Source organism: Rhagoletis zephyria, unplaced genomic scaffold (genome assembly GCF_001687245.7).
Source record: "Rhagoletis zephyria isolate East Lansing unplaced genomic scaffold, Rhagoletis_zephyria_1.1 Rzeph_scaffold_05483, whole genome shotgun sequence".
NCBI lineage: Eukaryota > Metazoa > Arthropoda > Insecta > Diptera > Tephritidae > Rhagoletis > Rhagoletis zephyria.
The window spans coordinates 9,520-16,242 of NW_016162566.1; positions in this window are offsets into that span (position 1 = coordinate 9,520).

The window sequence follows — 6,723 nt, forward strand, 5'->3', positions numbered from 1 at the left end:
GAGACTTTAGTTCCCAAATTGTTCTTCGAGCGAAAGTTCTTTAGAATTTTGTTCCCGTTTTCTTCTTTGCCAACAAAAAAAAAAAAAAACAAAATTTGGGTCGCTATCAGGGTTTGAAGAAATTGTATATTTTTTTCAAAGCGCCAAAAATAATGCGAATAAATTTCAATAATATGTCAACAGATTTCAAGTCATAATATTTTCGAATTTGTGCGATTAAAAAAAATAAAACAAAATTTTTGATGCGATTTGGTTTTAAGGATAACGTTACTTCTTTTTAATGACTTTGTGACTTCTTCCTTTCCGGAATTTTTCGCATGAATTTTCACTTGTTTCCGGCGTATTGACTACACGCAATCAGTTTTTTTTCTTGAAATACTTGGAGCAGCAAAAGCAATTTAACACTCACAAATTTTTAATTAAAAAAAATTTCCTAATTACTATTTCGCCCTAATATTATTGAACGAAATTTTGTCACAAGATACATATGTATGTATGTTTGCTGCTAGGTCTTCTAATCTTACCTTGTAACCTCAGCTTGAATACGCGGCATCAAAATTTCAACGCCATCCAACCTGAAATAGAGAAAGAAGCGTCTATAATCAAACTTGCGAAAAAAAATTTTGTACATTGCGGGACACAACAACTACAAGAACTACTCCAACACACTAAACAAGAACTAGAGAAAATGACTGCATGGAAAATTGGCAAGTTGTAAAAATGTACATAAAAAAGAAAGCGAATCGAAAGGACAATAAGTTGAAAGCGTTTGAAATAAAAGCAAAATAAAAAACAAAAACCAACCACAAGAAACATCTTTCAGTTGCATGGCCTGAGAATAGAAATTGTACGATTACCAAGCTTAAAGCCGCTTATGCATGTGTGTGTTTGTATGAATGCAAAAAAATGCATACAAAAATATGTAAATATATATTACGCATCCAACAAACCAACCATACATATGTAAGTATATTTATAACTAAGAAAAATGTAAAAATAAAAAATTATTTGCTTGTACCACCGCCACTTACTTCCTTCTGAAGCGCCTGCAACTATTACTAACTGCAAAGCATATGTAAATGTAAATGTTTTATATGCACACATGCGAGTACTATTATCGGCGATGGCAACTTTCTCAAAGCGGCAAGTAAAAATTTTTAGTAGATTTCCCTCGAATTTTCACAATTTCCTCATTTCTTGCAGCAATTTATTTCACAGCGAATTTTCTTCTTTGTTTTTCTTTTTTTTGCGATTTATCTTGGCGATAGTATGTATGTATGTATGTATGTATCTATGTATGTTAGTGTATGCATACAATTGGTGTTGTTGTTGACTCGCTGAAGTGAAAAGTGTGTCAAGTTTCGACAAAGATCAAGTACATCTCTGATGCAAAATAAATTACACACATCCGCTAGCCATACACGCTTCTCTACGTTCAGCGCCATACTCGTATCCCCCTACAAGTTAGTTGTAGCTGTAGCTTGCAACAGTGTTAGAAGTTAAATATTGCAGCAGCAGCAATAGCAGCGGTGGTGAATAAGCTCAACAACCCACAGCCGGCATCTTTACTGTGACCCTGTAAAGGAAAAGTTCTGGTCGCAATGCATACACATACATACATACATACATACGTTGTGAGCTCGTAAATAATTGCAGTGGCAAATTTTCTATTTTCAAATTGTATGGCACTTAAATAGCACTTTATTGCCAATTATTTGTTTGTTTTTTTTTTTTTTGCTTTCTCCCATTTTTACAAAAGGTGAATTTTATTTCTTTCTCATTTCTATGTGCAATTTCATATTTTTATGCCTCGTTGATTCTTTATTGTTTTCATAAGTTTCTAAAGATTTGATGGGTCAGCAATAAGTTATCAAGTTTTCTTAATTGAAAATCGACGAAATCCACCTTTTCTTGTTTTCCATTGACCCATTAGCTGCACTTGCATTGAGCATAAAACAGTGAAAGTTAGCTAGGATTGCTAAAATACAAGTAGGAAAAGCTAACACTGTTGTTTTAAAGTGTCGCTGAATGGGACCAGGCATTTCTTAACTAAAATCAATTAAATTTGTTTAAAAGTATATGACGTGCCTACTAATATAAAAAATAGTGAAAAGTATTTTAAAAAAGATTGCATACATATTTTGGAAAAACTCCTTTCTGAAGCTATGTGGAAAAATTAAAAGACGCCGATAAAATCTTTATATGTATATTAGCCACATGACTTTCGAACGTTTTTTTTTTTTTTTTGGAAAGATTAACTCTAGGTATGATCTTAATGTAAGCAAATTTTTCAAAAACCTACCACAAAAATCCTTTTGAAGGTTTTGAACCTACTTATAATTATTTTTTTTTATATTGCGAAATTCTCAGAAATATCGTAAATAGCTCCGAGGCCGCCCGCTTAAATGAAAAGTTGTGGTATACAACTTGAATAGGAAATTCAATTCTCTTTACTATTCATATGTATGTATGTATGTACATTAGAGAGGTAGGTTGATGTGGCTGTCACTGCTACGTACGAGTTGGAGGCTCGTTGTGATACCACGACTAAGAGTTTTCGCTCCCCCTTGCTAAACCATTTTGAACCCTTGACGAAACTCGTCACGCACCTAGGGTTTAAATCTCCCAATTTGTCAAGGTCACTAAAGAAAGGAGACCCGTACAGTTACAGAGAAGATGGAGAACTGTCTTCTTCTCCTTATAGTTCTTGCAACTTTTGCAACATCTATGGTAAGGCACCCCGATCCATTCTGCGTGTTTACCTATAAGGCAGTGGCCTGTTAGAGCACAAATTGTGTGAGAAATATCCTCCCTCTTTAGAGAAGCTTCGAGACCTTTTTCGATACCACCTAGGGCAAGTTCGCCTAGAAATTCGACAGGTCGTAGTTTGCATACATTTCTGGCCCACGCGAGCATAGATAAATGCTCTTAAATCATCTTGCTAATGCATCCTTTGCCCGAAAGACTCTACTTGGTCTGACCACCCCTCGCAAGTTCGTGTGCCATACAGTTACCTTCTATGTCTCTATGACCGGAAATCCAAATGAGATTTAGACTGTTCTGCTTAGCCATCTATGGCAGAGATCAGCGGCAGTTTAGCAGAATTTTTGATTTTATTGTGACGGAACTCACAGCTTTAATCGCTACCTGGCTGTCACTAAAGGGGAGCACCTCTTTTCCTTTTAAAGCAGTACGAAGTTCGTTTCAAGCCTTCATACTACCTAAGACCTCAGGCTGGAAAACACGTTCTTTTTAGCCGGAAAGCCATTGAAAGGCTAGCCGTAAAGAGAAGGCTGCATATCTGTTGGGTGTCCGGTCCCATACGAATAGGAGATGATGAAATATCAGATGAGACCAGTCTATTTAGGGCTCAAAGCCGGTCAGATTAACCTCCTAACGTATTTCTATGAAAGTTCAAAGGAAAACACAGAAAATCCTATAACTCCAAAAAAAATAAAATAAAATTTTCATTAACGTTGAACACTACCAAGTCGTACTGGGTTAAGCTTTGCTTTGAATACGGAAAAACTTTTTATCAACCTTTAGCAAAATATTTGCAGGAAACTAGTTTGGGAAGGTTTTCTTTTTTCCTGTAAAATTTGAAAAAACTTGACTTAAACAATTTTAACTCTGTGCTAGCGATATTCATGCCTTAAACAAAAGACTTAAGCAACGAACTTGCAACTAGAAAATTGGAATTGCCACTGAATTTTTATAAGCAAATGCATTAATTTAAGAGTTCATAGTAAATTTGATAAGCCAAGCGCTTCAGCAGCAAAAAAAGAGCAATGTTAAGCAAAGCTATTAGTGTCTTGTGACATTTTACGTCAACTAAATTGAAAAAAGTGGCGCTTCATAGAAACTGAGGCACTCTAAGCTGAACACATTTGCATACAAATGTGTGTGCTGGGGAAATCCGCCTATAAACAACTAAACAAGCGTGTATTCCAGCACTCATTTGTAAAAAAGTTGCTTTGCTTTCTTTCTACCAACAAAGGTAGCAAGCAAAGCCAACGCTGCGATGACCTTAAGCAGAGTCCAACACCAACAACTCACCAACTGCAGAATGTTCAAACAGTCAGTGAGCTACAACTGACCAACCGACCGACCGACCAACCGNCATACATATACACAAATACTAATGACAAATACACACTAATAGTTAGTTGTTGTTATAGCATTAAAGCAAAAAGAAAAATAAAAACCTACACCCATAAATAACGAGATGAAGCAAAGTCATAGTAATGATCGTAACTGGCAACGAACAACTAACGCGATCGCTTCCGATCAGCTGTCACAGTGTTCCACTTTCATAAAATATGGGTCAAACCATGGTGCCTGCAAAAGTTCATTGACCGATGCTCAGCTTGTATATGCGCGCGCGTGCGTAAATGTTTGTATGTGTGTGTGCGCACACTATTATTGCCGAGGCTATTGGCTTTTGCATTTTGATGTTGACGTAGCTGCGGCTGCTAGAGCTGTTGAATTTACGTTGCCACTCTGTCTGCTCGTTGGTCGCGTGCGCGTGCGCGTACACTACTCTACTCTGTTTGGAGTGGTAGCCGCATGAAAAAGAAAAACTAAGAAAAGCAAGCATAGAAGAGCGTAGACACCCGTGTGCGCTGCTCTCTGCCGTGCGGCGCATGAATGAAGTATAAGTATGCTGCTGCTGCATCTTTGCCTACACCGCCGGAAAACCTTGCCAACTCGCTCTCGTGCACTTACGTACGCTCAATGTTGCCTTGTGGGAGCTTTAGATGAGCTTGGCCACACAAGAAAGTGTTGCATAAACTTTTTTTTTTTTTTTTTTCTTTCTGAATAAAATCCCGAAACATGGTTCGATCGAACGAGCAAGTGTTTGCATGTTTGAGTAGGCGCTCATTGCATNTTTTGATGTTGACGTAGCTGCGGCTGCTAGAGCTGTTGAAATTACGTTGCCACTCTGTCTGCTCGTTGGTCGCGTGCGCGTACACTACTCTACTCTGTTTGGAGTGGCCGCCGCATGAAAAAGAAAAACTTAGAAAGGCAAGCATAGAAGAGCGTAGACACCCGTGTGCGCTGCTCTCTGCCGTGTGGCGCATGAATGAAGTATAAGTATGCTGCTGCTGCATCTTTGCCTACACCGCCGGAAAACCTTGCCAACTCGCTCTCGTGCACTTACGTACGCTCAATGTTGCCTTGTGGGAGCTTTAGATGAGCTTGGCCACACAAGAAAGTGTTGCATAAACTTTTTTTTTTATTTTTCTTTCTGAATAAAATCCCGAAACATGGTTCGATCGAACGAGCAAGTGTTTGCATGTTTGAGTAGGCTCTCATTGCATTATCGGCTCAAACTGTTGGTGTTTTCCTGATTTGAGTCAATTAATTGGTTTGAGAGAGTTTGTTGCTGCCTCCGCTGCTTCGCTTGTTTACTGCTGCTTTGACTGCAGCAAAAAGCAGCAGAGTGATCTTGAGGTTTGATGACTCGAAGTTGGTAGATACGATTATTGCACCAGTTGAGGTTCATACGCCACAACGAGCGGTTGGTAGCCGAGAGTGTCTCAGAAATGCTTTTACGTTTTTTTTTGTTTGGAGTTTCTTCTACCGCTGGTTTAATAAATGACGAACCCATAGTTTATTTGATACCGAGTTAGCACCTTATGAATTAGCTGTGTGCATGCCCTGGAGACATTTAATTATTTGTCTTTTAAAACTGGAAATTTTTAAGTTTTTTACAGTTGAAGATTGAAAGGATAAAAAAACCTATGTAAACACAGCTAATGATAGTATTGGTATAAAGATAGCGAAAAGATAAAGATAACAATAAAGTTAAATAATAAAGTCAATTATAGGAATAATGATAAACGCAAAAGCAAATACAAAGACGAGCACAAAGAGAATGATTGAGTTAAGGGAAAGAAATACAGATAGAGGTAGAGATAAAGACAAAAAAGATAAGTATAACGATGAGAATAAAGGTGAAGACAAGCTGAAGATATTGCTAAATATATGGTCAAAGGAAAAGGAGACAAAGCCAAGGAAAACATTTAGAGATAAAAATAAAGACGAAGATAGGGTTAAAGACAAAGAAAAAAATGAACACCCAGCCAAAGATAAAGACGAAAATAAAGAAAAAGTTCAAGATAGAGATAAATATATTGATAACGATAAATATAATGATAGCGCAATCGCGAACAGATAAAACAGGTATTTCGTATTTAATGCATTCCCGACAGTTGCGTAATAAATTGGCTGAAGTATTTGTAGAGTGAGACAGTTTTTTAAATCTATTTTTATAAACTTCTTCCAGGTCGAGATGCACACGAATTAAATATGTAGTAGATAGTTTCCTCGATGACCAACGGCTAGCTAGGATCCAAAATTTTACAACAAACTAATATCAATACAACTAAAAAAATGCTAAAGTAATGACACCAGTAGTATGGGGATAACTATAAAGTCCTTAGAATAAGTCTAAAAAAAAAACAACAACAAATGTTATCGCTATTCTTCTTGTAAAATTTGCATGTAATATTGTAGGCACGGACACAATATAAAAATTGCGCTTGGAGATTTCCACGACGAGACTTTCGATAACGAAATGAGGCTGATCGACTGCGCCGGGCCCCAGAAACATGGTATTATGTGGTACTAGGTTCCAGCTAAAAATATTCATCAAGCTGCTGGCTGTCTCCAGATCGAAAAACGAGAAATCAAATTGGTCTGATAGATGGAAGGTACGCC